This window comes from Mustela nivalis (assembly GCF_964662115.1).
Source record: "Mustela nivalis genome assembly, chromosome: 11".
Classification (NCBI taxonomy): Eukaryota; Metazoa; Chordata; class Mammalia; order Carnivora; family Mustelidae; genus Mustela; species Mustela nivalis.
In genome coordinates this window covers 40,197,352-40,210,709 of record NC_139030.1, presented here as the reverse complement: position 1 = coordinate 40,210,709, position 13,358 = coordinate 40,197,352, and the positions used below count along the sequence as shown (strand labels likewise).

Sequence of the window (13,358 nt, the reverse complement as noted above, 5' to 3'; positions counted from 1 at the left end):
GGCAAAATGACTCTTAAGTAATTCAGTGGATTTAAATTGTTATGGTATCAGGATAAACAACCACTACTCTTTCTTCAACAACCACAATATGCATAGTATTCCACTGATGGCGCCTGTCTATCCTCACAATAACAAAGTCAACCCATTTCACAGACAAAGAAACTGAAGCTCTAAGACATGAAGTAACCCCCTGAAGCTCTCAAATTTGTTGAGTAGCAAAGCCAGGATTTGACTCAGCACAATACTGTGCTCTTAACCATCATTCCAAGCTGCCTTTACAGACCAGACACTGAAGTTCTCCACCCATGCTGGAAATCAGAATCACTTGGGGACATTTCAAAAATACTGATAAATTAAATCATTCCCTTGAAATGAGCTAACAACACCACTATTTTCTGTGAGCTCCTGAATTGATTTTAGTGTGAATCCAGGGTTGAGAACAACAGGATTTGCAAACCCCAAGGTATAGTTGTTTTTGCTTTTTTTTTCTTAAGAAACATAAGTCCCTGCATGGTGCAAGAACAAAAGTTCAAATTGTTTATCTAAAACAGAAACATTAGATGAGGGCCCACACCAGCATCACCAGCACCACATGATCCTTCTTTCCTCCCCCAACCTGCTCCTTCTGCCCCACGAGAAGATCTCACGGGGTAAAGAAGATCTCCTGGTGCTAAAGGAGATGCCAGGAGTTGTATAATCCACAAAACCTCCATCCACAAGTGAAAAGACCAGAAAGAAACAGCTTTGCCCAATATCTCATGCTCACAGTAAAGGCAGAGTGAGAACTGGAGTCTCCTGCCCCGGATTTCAGTGCTCCTTTCACAGATAATTTTTGGAAGCAATAGGAAAACAGTTGGGGCAGGGAGTCAGCCAAGACATCTGAATTTTAAGAACCAAAGAGAGCACAGGAAAGAAAAAGAATCATAGCAGAGTGAGCAAGGAGAACCACCACAGTCTGGATATAATGGTAAAATGAGAAGTAATATACAACAAAGAAATAAAACTGGCCAGAGAAAAATACAAGAGGGAGAACTAGCCATTGCAACACTGGGTCAGCAAAATAAAGAAAACTTAAGGGCATCACCACATCTTCCATTTTGGTTTGGGAAGCATGTCAAGGCCTAAAATACTTCCAGGATACAAAGTAATATGGAAGCAAACACTAACTGGAGGAAAACCACCAGACAGAGAGCTGGGGCTGCCAGAAACTCCCCAAACTGTGAAGTAACATCTACTACCTTGCTCAAGTTCAAGGTTCTGCTATTTCAACATAAGCTGGGAACTCCTTAGCAAAGCAGTACCTCTGGCCCCATCCCAGACCTGCTAAACCAGACTCTGCACTTTAATAAGATCTCCTCATGATCAAGATACATATTCAAATTCGAGAAGCACTGGCTCTACTGGAAGAGACTGAATCCTGAAAACAAGTAGCTATCACAGGCCCAAGTGGGGACTAGAGAGCTACGTAGAATTCAGTCTAATTAAATTACTTGCTGATGTCCCACAACCTGCCAGGCCCTCAGCTGGGTATTTCAGGAAATGAAGGCCTGAGGTTAGGCATGGTTGGCAGGATGCCCTGAGGGGAGAATGCAAAAGGCACAGAAAAATGAGGGAGACAACTTGGCCTGTGCTCCAAGAAGATGCCTACCAAAGTGTTACAAGGTTTGGAGGAGGAAACACTGGAGTCCTGGAGTTCAGAGATGCCACAGCAATGGCACTGACTCTCTGGCAGGCAGAAATGGTTCTGCAGAAGTGGGAGGGCCGAGTCTAGGAAGAGGGAACAGCATAAGCACAAAGATGCAGAACTCAGAAGCCTGCTGTGTGTTGAGGGAATACTGCCTTCTGCCAAAGCAGTGTTTTCAAACTGTTTCAAGGAGACTCAGGACTCTGTGATGATGCCTCAGAGACTACTAAGGGTAGGGATGTAGAGGTCAGTAGGGTTGCTAGGGCCCATAAGATTATATTTTAACAGTGGATCCCACCATTGAAAAATAAAATGTGCAGCATACCACTGAGCTAATACACAAGGCACTTCTAAAAGTATTACCTACAGCTGTTTCTGGCATGCAGCAGGCAATCAAATATTCATTGAATGAATGAATGAATGAATGAATGAAGTCAAAGTAAAAATGTGAAGCCATTTTTGGCCTGGACTGCAAAGGGTCTTAAGATGTCAGAGATGAGGTTTATATGTTATTTGGTGGGGCACTGGAGAAAAGTTTATTAGCCAGTGATTGAGCTCGGCTCTGCCTTAAGAAGCTTATTCTGCAAACCAAGTATAAGATGGATTGGAAGTGAGAAAGACTGGATCTGAGAGACTAGTCAGGACAACATCAAGAGAGTCCCTAGAAACAGTTACGAGTCTGAAGAAAGATAGTCTCTATAGGAATAAAAATGTGGAGAAGCGGGTATCATAAGTCATCAAGTCCATAGGGTTTATCTGTGAATTATAGGAAATTTATAGAAAATTAGAAAATTTATACACACATACATACACGCACACGCACACACACACACACACACACACACACACATATATATATAAAATTATAGGAAATCAATGATTTTGGGAAGGTCCTGGGTGATGGAGAGAAATATAGAAATTGACAGACCCACCCCCTTTCATGTAAGAAGAAAGATGTCAATTAGAGTTTAAACCTGTTTAAGGCACTTAAGAAGAATACAGAGGCATCTTGCAGATGGTTCAAATTGTCAATATAAAATTTAGGAGGGACAGTAGGGATAGGAATACCACTTTGGGAAAATAATCCAGCACTAATAAAAGGACATCACTGAATAAAAAGTAACATGCAAAAAATAGATCATCTATAAAGCAAAGAGGATCAAGAGAAAACTGCAGAAAAAAATAAAAAAGCAAAGGAAAGATGAAAAGGTGATATTGAGACACCCGGGGACAGACACAGGACAGGGGGGGATGGCAAAATAGAGATGGTGAGATGGTGGTGGGGGGTTTACAATAAAACCATAGAGGGAAAAGCAGTGGGAAACTGGAACATACATGCTCATTGTTCTTTAGATCTTGGAAGACATAGGATCTTAGAGGAACAGCAGAAAGCCAATTTTGCTCTTCTGTGAGCAAAGATTTCATAAATGAAGCAATTACCCCTGTGAGAAGTAAACTATTTGTTCATATTTTTTCATATAAACTGCTGCTGTTAAAAATCGTGCAATGATATCTTCAAACTCAGCTGGAAGAAAAAAAATCTAAAGGGAGGCAGTTGAGGGATTTAAGATTCTTATCTCTTCTATGATGGGAGCTCCACACAGCATTACTCTATGGAGACATTTTACCTTTTGGAGGTGGGTGTTTGGGGGCTTTTTTTTTCCCCCCCTCCCTGAGCCATGTCATTAAGCTGAGAAAAAAGAAAGCTGAGAACACCTGATAAGGCTTTATAAATCCTCATATAATAGTTAACACTTGGTAGGTAAAGTTATCCTCTAACTGCTGACAGGTCTCACTAATTGTCCATGTTTGGGTGACAAGTACTAATTGACAGTTCCTTCTCTGGTTTGATGGCAAAGGAGACACCTCCCTTGGTTTCCTTTCTGCCTCAGTTCAAGAAAGATAGATTAAGTTCACTGTTCTCTTTTTGCTCTGTGAATCCGTATGTTTGGTAAAATGCTCTAAAATACTGACATACTTTTCTTTAATATAGATGCTGCTTAGTGGTTAAACTTCTATAAAGACATCATGACTTATGTAATGTAAAATAATATAATGTAAATGAAATACATAGGAATTATGCTGCAAAACACTGATATCACTAGGATGATTCCAGGGAGAGCAGGAATTTTTCCTTTGTTAGAACTCACCTTCGCAAAAGCATTTTACTACAAATGCATCCAAGAGAGGTCAAGAAGATCTACAAGAATAGCTATTTGATTTGTGGTTTTCATTCCAAGCTTCCTCAAATCACTTTTGGAAATGAGTAGCAGTGTGAATTATAAATCCACAAATATTTGATTTATGGGGATAGAGAATCTGAACTACAACCAACACTTTTGAGTAAATAAACATTTTTTTTTTCTACCTTAAGAGCCTCAAGTAACAACAGAACTTCCAATACAGCATTTGCATTCTAAGGGCATTAATCTAGCACAGGGAAGGGACAACACATACTCAATGAACAGATGGCGTCAAAATAAGATGAAAGGACTATGAAAACCGGTGAAATAAGGCCCTGAAATATTTAAGGGAGCTCTTTCAAGCTAAAACCTTTCACTTTATCTGAGATGTAGCTTACTGACTTTATGAAAAGCCTTGTTTTTAATTTGATAAACGCATTTTCTACAGTTTCATGCATTGTTCTGAAGCTGCCAGTCTCCAAGCTTGAAGCTGGACCCTACATAACACGAATGTTTTACTTCTATTTGAGCATCGTTTGCTACATCTTAACAAAGTTTGCATTCACCTTGGTGTGATGCTCCTGAGCAAAGCAAAACCAAAGAGAAATGCAAACCACATCTCTGTACGAAAATAAAGAAAATGAAGATGACGTTTCCTAATCCAAGAACTTCTGAGAGCATTCCAAAACTGTGTTTATTTTGTACTCATGGGGGCCGAGGGCTTGATGGCAATTTATTTTCCTTGAAAGACTACAACACTCCGTCATCCAGGTTCACCATAAAAACTGTTTGTCCTCCAGAGCCTGGGGAAACATTTGGGGAACATCGTCCTGCCAGCTCTCCCTTCTTCCCCCATGGGCCCCCGCAAATAACAGCGGCGAAGCAGATGGTCCTCCTCCTCCCCTTCTCCCTGTCCCTTCCGCAGTCCCACAGTGTCCTCCCGACGTGCACCGACACCTTCACCGGGCACCCCTGCACCCCACCCCAGGCTCCCAGCAAGTGCAAACTTTGGGGACCTTCTTTCTGCCTCTCCGCCCCCATTTCACCTTCTTTCAGCTGCAGAACTCTCAGAACCCCAAGTTTTGACTCCTATCTTCCTCCCACATCTCCCCAAACTACCCATCTCCCCGTAATGAAGAGAGAGACGCCCAGCCCCAAACTTCCCGCCCAGGTGGCGGAGGCACTGCGGCTAACCACAGAGGGGCATTCTCCTTGTCCTCTTCCCTTCTCCATTTTCCCCTCGTCCTTGGTAATCAGAGCCCCGGAGCCCACACTGGGGACTCCTTCACTCCTTTGGCTTCCACGACCTACTCCTAACTCCAGGGGCTCACAGGAGCCTCACGCCCCAGCCCCGCAAGCGGCGGTTCGGCATCCTCCTCTACAAGTGGGACCGCCGGACAAAGTGCAAACTCCAGTGGGAGGGGGCTCCCGGCCATTCTCTCCGGCTGCGCGCCCCGGGGTCGGCTCGCCGGGAGGAGGCGGGCGGGCTGGGGCGGGAAGGGGGCGCGGGTCCCAGGGGCGCCGGGCTGGGCGCTCGGAGCTTACCTCGGCGCGCGGGCCGCTGGCGCGTGGGGCAGTGGCTCCTCCAGCCGGGAAGCTGTTGCTCGAGCTCCGGCGGCTGCGGCGATCCCGCCGGCGCTGCGCTGGGGCTCCGCGCAGACGCTCTCCCGCTATCTGCTGCAGCCGGGGCGGTGGCGGTGGCGGTGGCGACAGCGGCGCCGGCGACAGCTCGGCCCGGCGCGGCCCCGGAACTGTCCAACTCTGGCGGGCGCCGGGCTGAAGCTCCCGGCTGCGGCCCCAGCGCTGAGCGCCTGCGCGCCCTGCCTCGCCCAGGTGAGGGGCGTGTGCCTGGAGCCCACGGGGCGCGCCCGGCCTGGGGCTGCGCTCGGACCTGGCCGACCCGGCCCTCCCGTCCCGCTCACGACCCCGGCCGCGCCACAGCCGCGCGCCGAAGCTGGTGACGGTTTACCAGGCAGGGACTTGCGAGGCACACACACTAGGGCGAATGAGGCGGGACCGTTCCGGGGCCCGTTGCCACTGCAGAGTCTCCCGCAGCATCGCCGCCTCTAAATCCCGCCTTTCCAGGCGTGCGCGCACTGCGAGGGAGAGGAGGCTCCGTCCGGACCCGGGCTCCGCGCGGTCCCCGGCCTCGGGGCTCCAGCCCCTGCAAGAATTCTTGGCAACCGCCGGGGTCCCAAAACCGAGATGCCAAGAGGCGCGGTGGGGCGGATCTGTCAAATATTAGTCAAGCCAGAGGGAAACTCTCTTCTTGGAGATCGTCAAACCAACTATTTGTGTTTCCTCTTCGACCAGCTCTCGGCTCGGAGACCACACTGAGCCGCCTGGGCATTTCTGGCGGAGCCGGGAAGGCCCGCAGCGCGGGAAGCATCGCAGCCACGCCGCGGCTCGGAAAGGCTTGGGGGGGGGGGGGTCTGCTCCTCGCGTTTTCTTTCCGTGTTTATTTAAGTTTTCAAAACTAAAAAATGTCATTGGTTACCCCCGCTGTGGGGCATTTGCTGAAAGTAGTGCCAACGGCCAGGGTGCTGGGTTCTGAAAGGGAGAGCGCTTGAAAAAACAACATTTAAGAGGAAAGGAAAAATAATTGTAGAAGAGCAGTTTTCTGAAATTACCTCTTTGGCTGGAGAAGTTCAAGAGCAATAAATGACAAGAAAGCTGTGTTATACAGCAGAGACTTTTTTTTTTTTTTTTTTTTTTTTACAGAATGATTTTAAAATATTATGCTTTGGTTTTCTTCTTAGATGATTGACACTAACGCCATCAATAATTAAGACTGCAGCTGTTAATGTCTTGGCATAATCGTCCAGAGTAAATATCGTAGGGTCCAGCCAAAGCCAGTACTGATCTCCAGGATGGGTTTGAGATTTGACAGGCACACGCACAACATCCTAGAGCTCTCTCAAGGAGCAGGTTGTGGTTTTTCCCACCTTGGAATTCAGGGATATTACTAGCACCAGCACACCTGAGCAATCAGCGTGAGAAGGAGCATCAATCTGACAGATAGTTTTTATATATTTAGGATTCTAAATACCTTTCTATACAACTAAGCATTCCCACTCATGACTAAGGACAGACACTTACTGGTCTGTTTATCCTTAAAACTGTTTCTTATTTGAAATTGCTATATACAGGAAGCAAGCACCAAAATTGAGTTATTAGAACCCACATATCATGAGCTATGATAATTGCTGAAGTTATCTTCTACAAAATTATGGCTTTGAGGTCTCCTCCCATCAGTGAAAGTTATACTGAAAACAAGTCTTTCATGAGTCCCTGACAGTCCGGTAAGGTGGGGTTCTGGCAGCCTGGGAGAGCCAGGAAATTCCAGAGGCAAAAGCCTTCCTTGAGAAAAACACCCAGCTTCCAGTGCCCTGTACGTCAGAATTGGGAACAGTGTGGTTGCTACTGAGCTCAGATGTATTGGTGTCTCTAGCTTTCTAAGATACAGGGGAAAGCGACAGGGGCCCTTAAAAGCCTGAAGTCAACACCTTGGATTGCACTTGGAGGCAAATGAGTAACCTCTGCCGAGTGGAACACCTGTGAGGAGTGTTCTCTGTGGCTTGCACAATTTAGCAGCATGTGCATTTTTTATGTCCTGCAAACTGCAACTATATCCTTCTCTCCTCCCTTCTATTTTTAATCACCTATAGCAGAGACTTATGGTGGAGAATTATTTGAGGGCTACATTTCCTAACAACAGCTGAAAGAAGCATAAAATACATGCAGACAACTCCCTATTTCCTACCTGTGCCACCCCTAAGAACTGTGCCTTCATGTCCTTAGAATAGGAGTCAAGTCTCTGCAGGCAAACTAAAAACAATTGCAGTGCCTCCCTTCTAAATATACTGCAATATGGAAACAATATTAAATTAAAAATACACAAAATTTCAACATATAGAAACAACAGCTTCTTCCTAGATTTTCTGACTGCAGGTGTGTATTTATTGGATACGTTGGCATTGCCTGCCCACCTTTCTGGTGGTGTCTGATATGGGGGGGCAGTCCTCCTGTCCTCAAACTCTTGCACCATTATTTTTCTAGAACCACCAATATTCATCCCTGGCAATGACGGTGTAAACCAACACAGGGACTATTAGTTGTAGGCAAGGAGCTCTGGGAGGACTGTCAGTATAGCAGCAACACAGGGACGTGTAGCAAGAAGAGGTCCCTAAACAGTAAGACAGAATGTAGCAGAAATATTAATTTAAGCCTTTTTCCTACTAGGTGTGTTTACTTGGTGTGTGGTGCTTTGGTTCCTAAATATTGAAAACAAACAAACGCCTTTTAACTATGTCCACATATGGGACACCAGGCTGACTCAGTCAGTAGAACATGAGACTCTTGAGATTGGGATCATGAGTTCAAGTCCCTTGGTGGGTGTAGAGATTAAAGAAAAAGAAAACCTAACTAAACTATGTCCACAGAATCAGCCTACCCACTGGATAAAGAACTCAGTGATAAGAACATTAACTAATTAGAAGATTTTATAAATCACTTAGTTTTACTCAATAAGATATGGGTAAGAGTTTCCACAATAAGATGTTATAAAACAAGGCCCTACAGCTATTTGAGATGCTTTGCAGTCATCAGCAACACTCGGGCCTCAGGGCTGAGGGCCATATTTTGAAACCCATTCTTGCAGTGGAAGAAAATGGAACTAGAATAGAAAACTCAAATTCCGATTTCAGCCGTCACCTTTAAGTCTGGGGACCTCAGTTTCTTCATTGGGAAGATAGAACAAGTGGAGCAGCCTTGTCTCAATGGGTCACTGTGATCCCCGGGAGGCAATGCTATACGGAATACTTTGGAAACCTTATGGGAATGTAAGTACCACTGATCACTAATTGTCTTGCTCATATTTTGCTCTTCCACCTTCGCATCCTGCAAACTTGCCCTCAGAATATCCTGTAACTCCTGTTTAGTTTTTTAATAATCTCTGCTATGAATCTTTCCTTATAAATGCTTTCAGATGGCCCGGGTATGGTGTAACATGGAAAGCACATATATTAGAGTTGGAGAAGCAAGGCTTCAGCCCCATTCCCTCTAAACTTCAGTGTCCTCATCTGTAGTATGGAAAAATAATTATCCTGTCTTCATAGGGTTATCCCAAGGAGCAAAGCAAATAGGAAAATATCTTTGCAAATTGTGCAATATCTGATATATGTCCATTGAGATTTATATCCATAGCTCTTTGGGAAGTAAATAGGAGTTTTATCTCCATATTGAGCAATAAGGTCTTAAGTGTTTTAGAAATACAACAACAACAAAATTGTATCTGGGACTTTCAGAACAACTTAGAACTAGATAAAAGACTGTAAACCTTGTTTTAATAGGCTACTAAATTATATTTGTTTACATGCATACCTGAATATTACAAATACCAGAAAATCTTTTATTTCAACTTCCACATACTAAGAGAAATTAATGGAATAGTTGTTTCAGTTGACTTTTTAAACTCATTATATCTCATTGTGTCATTGTGCCTGACTTGTGGGAAGGACACCCTATTCTTTGCTTTTTTTTTTTTTTTTCATTGCAGTAGCATTGACAAAAGTTATATTTAGTTTCAGGTACACTACGTAATGATTTGACAACTCTGCGTTATGCTACGCTCATCACAAGTGTAGCTACCATCTGTCACCATACAATTCTATTACCGTACCATGGACTATGTTCTCTTTTCTATACATTTCAACCCTGTGACTTATTCATTCTATAACGGGAAGCCTGTCTCTCCCTCCCCCTTCACCCATTTTGCTCATTCCCTTCCCCTCGGCAATCATCAGTTTGCTCTCTGTATTTATAGATCTGTTTCTCCTTTTTGTTCGTGTGTTCATTTGTTTTGTTTGCTCATTTGTTTTGTTTTTTAGATTCCACATATAAGTGAAATCATATGGTAATCATCTTTCCCTGATTCATTTCACTTAGCATAATACCCTCTGGGTCCATGCACGTTGCAGTGAAATTTTCTCTTAAAAGCGCCAACTTGATTTCAACAAAAAATATATATTTCTTCAAAGCCATGATAATATTTTAAGGATGTCTGCTTACTTAAGATGGATAACAGCTGAAACACAAATGTTGAGGGTTTTTTTTTTTGATCAGATGATTTTCATATCATTTTCTCATGCTTGATGAAAAAATAATGGAATAGATAGATATTTAAAGCCAATGAGTTGGCTTTATGTAGAAATTCCCAATTGGACCTAGGTATTTATATCTAAAAAAAAAAAAAAATCAATATAACAAAGTGTAAGAAGCTTGTTTTAAATGGAAATTGTAAGGTGATCTCTGAGCTATCAATTTGTGATTTACATTTGTCCCATTTTTGAACCTAATAGTATCTTTTAAATCTAACTGAAGTACCTCCTTTTGGAAGGAGAAAAGATATAAAACCCTTTGCTAAATCTTGGGCTTACTTGAGGAGCTGTGCTGGTCTTTTTTTCTCCCTGTCTTAAGGGATTGTTTTTATGTGAATCACTAGTATTCTGTGAAAAAGATTTGCCCTCTTGGTCTGCAATTATTTTTTTAACTGGAGATTGAGTTTCCTTTTACCTTTCTATTTTATTTGAATACTGTCAGCAGAGTAGCGTCAGGCATCTGAATTCCTTGCTAATCTTCCCCTTTTGCATTGAACACATTATGATTTCTTTATCTTGATATTTGAAAATTAATTATTTAAGTATTTTTCCCAAGTGTGACCAAGATCTGCTTGCTTTCACCCTTCCCTTATAAAAATGTATGTTGTTGAGTTCTAGTGAACTCGTGCCTTTTTGTGCCCCCTTGCAAGGCAATAATATCTTTTGTGTCCGGAGATGATCAATACTGTAAACGTATTCCTTCTAGACCTTAACCCGGGCTTTGTAGTAATAACTCTGCCTCTTCTTATGTCTCTGTCCTTTTGAAACTTAATCCAGCACTGCCTTGGGCCCCAAAGCAGTGGTTACACCAACCTTCCGATCTCCCCAAATCCTTTCCTGATTAGATTGCAAGGTGATTACCCTGGTTAGCACATATTCCCTTGTTTGGCTCTTTGCTAGGAGATAGATATAAAAATTAATCTTCTCTGAACTACATTTGCAATTTTGATTTCCTTTCCCTTTTTCTCAATCTGAAGATGTGGTAATACTCCTTTCACAAACGTTGATTTACTCCTGAGGCTCAGTTCTCTCCGGTTTGCACTTACCTCACAACTACCTGCTAACTAGGGAAGCTCCCAAATGAGGAGAATCTTTTGATTTAAAATTATAGTTTTAAAAAGGTTTCTCCTTTTAACCTATGTCATGATTTCAGAGAAATTACTAATGTTGAAGTTGGTGTGTTGAATAATTTTTTTAAAAAGCTTCAGTGTCTGAATAGCTAACAGTGTAGTCTTTACTGTGTCCCATGTATTGTACAAGCACCGTCTCGTGTTATTTTCTCACAGAATCCTATGAGGGAGAAATAATTAATCCCATTTTACAGAGGGGGAAACTGATATGCCCAACATCACAAATTGGCGAGCCAAAATTCCAGCTCAAGTTTATCTTATTTTTTTAAAAGATTTTATTTATTTATTTGACAGAGAGACACAGCAAGAGAGGGAATACAAGCAGGGGGGATGGGAGAAGCAGGCTCCCCACAGAGCAGGGATCCAGATGCGGAAGACCCTGGCATCATGACCCAAGCCAAATGCAGACACCCAATGACTGGGCCACCCAGGTGCCCCTCAAGGTTATCTTATCTTTAAAAAGTTCTTTATATGCTGCTGTTTGATGTTAATCAAAACGACTGATTTAACTATAAGTTCTACTGAGACTCAAACTCATATCCTACTTGTTCTTTAGTCCCTTATGATACTTAATAAACAGTACCTTACCAAGAGCAGCTCAGAATCTGTTTGCAGAGTATGAGGTTGCTGACTTTGTGTTTTGCACTTGCTGCAACTCCTATCAATAGACCTTGTGAAGCCATTCTCCAGCTCAGTCCCCTTAAGGCAGGGTTGGTGGAAAGGAGTTGAGAGGGCTGAGGAGGAAGACTCCAATTTCTTGACAAATTCCAAATATGTTGTAGCCTTTGACCTTGCACGATCCTATTTTGGACAACCATCTGGACCTCTCTAAACAAAGCCTTACACATGATAGCTATCTCATAGCATATCTTTCCAATAAGATTGTCTCATTCTTAAAGCCAAAGATAGGTTTTTGGTTTTTGTTAGCATTCACCTCCACCCGCAATGCCTAAGACTGAAATGAACCGGTTGCTGGCGTCCATGTGAGCTGGACGACAGCTGTGCACAGGTTCAGTCCTGCCTCAGCTGTAGCAGAGGAAGTGATTTTCAGGAAGCCTAGGCCATCCAGCCATCCAGTCATTGAATCACCAAATATTATGTGTTAGATACGCAAGTCTGTATTAGGCCCCAGGGATACAATGGAGAGCAACTAGGAGTTCTACGATCCATAGAAATAAAATGGTTTGTCTATAGACGCAGCAATGGTTACTGGACCCATTTCCCCTCCAATGCTAACCCCCCGTTGTTTTCCCTTTAGTAGGCTATCATTTCCAGCTCGCCTCTCAGTCCCTACTCCTCCCCTCTTTTTCTAACTCATCAATACTTATTCCTATCTTTCATTAAATATAATTTACTAATAACCTACTCAATTTGAAAATAGTTTTGGTCCACGTTTTCTTCTTCCTTACTCCTGTCAAAGCTCTTCTCCTTTTCATAAAGGACCATCATTATCCTAACAGAATAATCCAAGACGCTGTTGAAGTGGCCCTTGCTGATACAGTTTTTTGAGGACCCTTTATGGTCGGAGCCCTTGACCCAACTACCCTCCAGGAGTTTTCAAGCTATGGGGATCAAGCCTAAAGTACAAGTGTAGCAATTACTTAGACATCAAACATTAGCTGAAGCATTCCATGCTAATCAAGGAGGCCTATTCCCATGGAGACATTGAAATCATTGTAGCTCAGGTTTTCTGACAGAGTTCCTTAAAGGAGATGGACCCAGCTGAATTACAGTGGAGAGCAGAATGGCCTGAGCTATAGCTTGGGATAATGAAAACACCGAAAGCCTGGGGCTTGGAGACTTGAATCTAGTGTGGACTACTCAGTGAACTTGAGCAGTTGAATTAAATTCCCCGAGCTTCTGTCTCCCTATCTGTTCAGCTTTGGCACTATCACAGACTTTCCAGACTGACCTCAATGAGCCTCTGTTAGCTTTTTAAGAAACTTTAAAAAGTTTCGCTTTTTAGCCTGTCTTCACTTGCAGTTATTTTGCACATAATAAATGTTTCTTACTTTAGATTCAAACATCTGAACTTTCAAAACAGATCAACTAAATAGGTAGTTTACTATATTATCGAAAATTTGTTTGCTAAGTTTAACCAAACTCATTTGGTTAAAGGTCTAATTCTTGGTATCGACTGAGGTCATGCTTGCAGAATCCTTAGATTAAGCCCCGGGTAGGGTTCCATGCTCAGTGCAGTCTG

At 43.1% G+C, this 13,358-nt stretch overlaps 1 protein-coding gene across 3 annotated transcripts in view; it reads right to left on the bottom strand.

The window, feature by feature from the left end:
* Window positions 1-6,224, bottom strand: part of ZNF385B (zinc finger protein 385B) — a 408,464-nt gene extending 402,240 nt beyond the window's left edge. For 2 of the 3 annotated variants that reach the window (XM_082689372.1, XM_082689373.1), the window contains exon 1: window positions 5,413-6,221. The gene's annotated coding sequence lies outside the window, so the exon portion shown is untranslated. Of the gene's footprint in view, window positions 1-5,412 lie in introns of all 3 variants that reach the window. The other variant, XM_082689365.1, reaches the window with a different exon arrangement.
* Window positions 6,225-13,358: the final 7,134 nt, after the last annotated feature.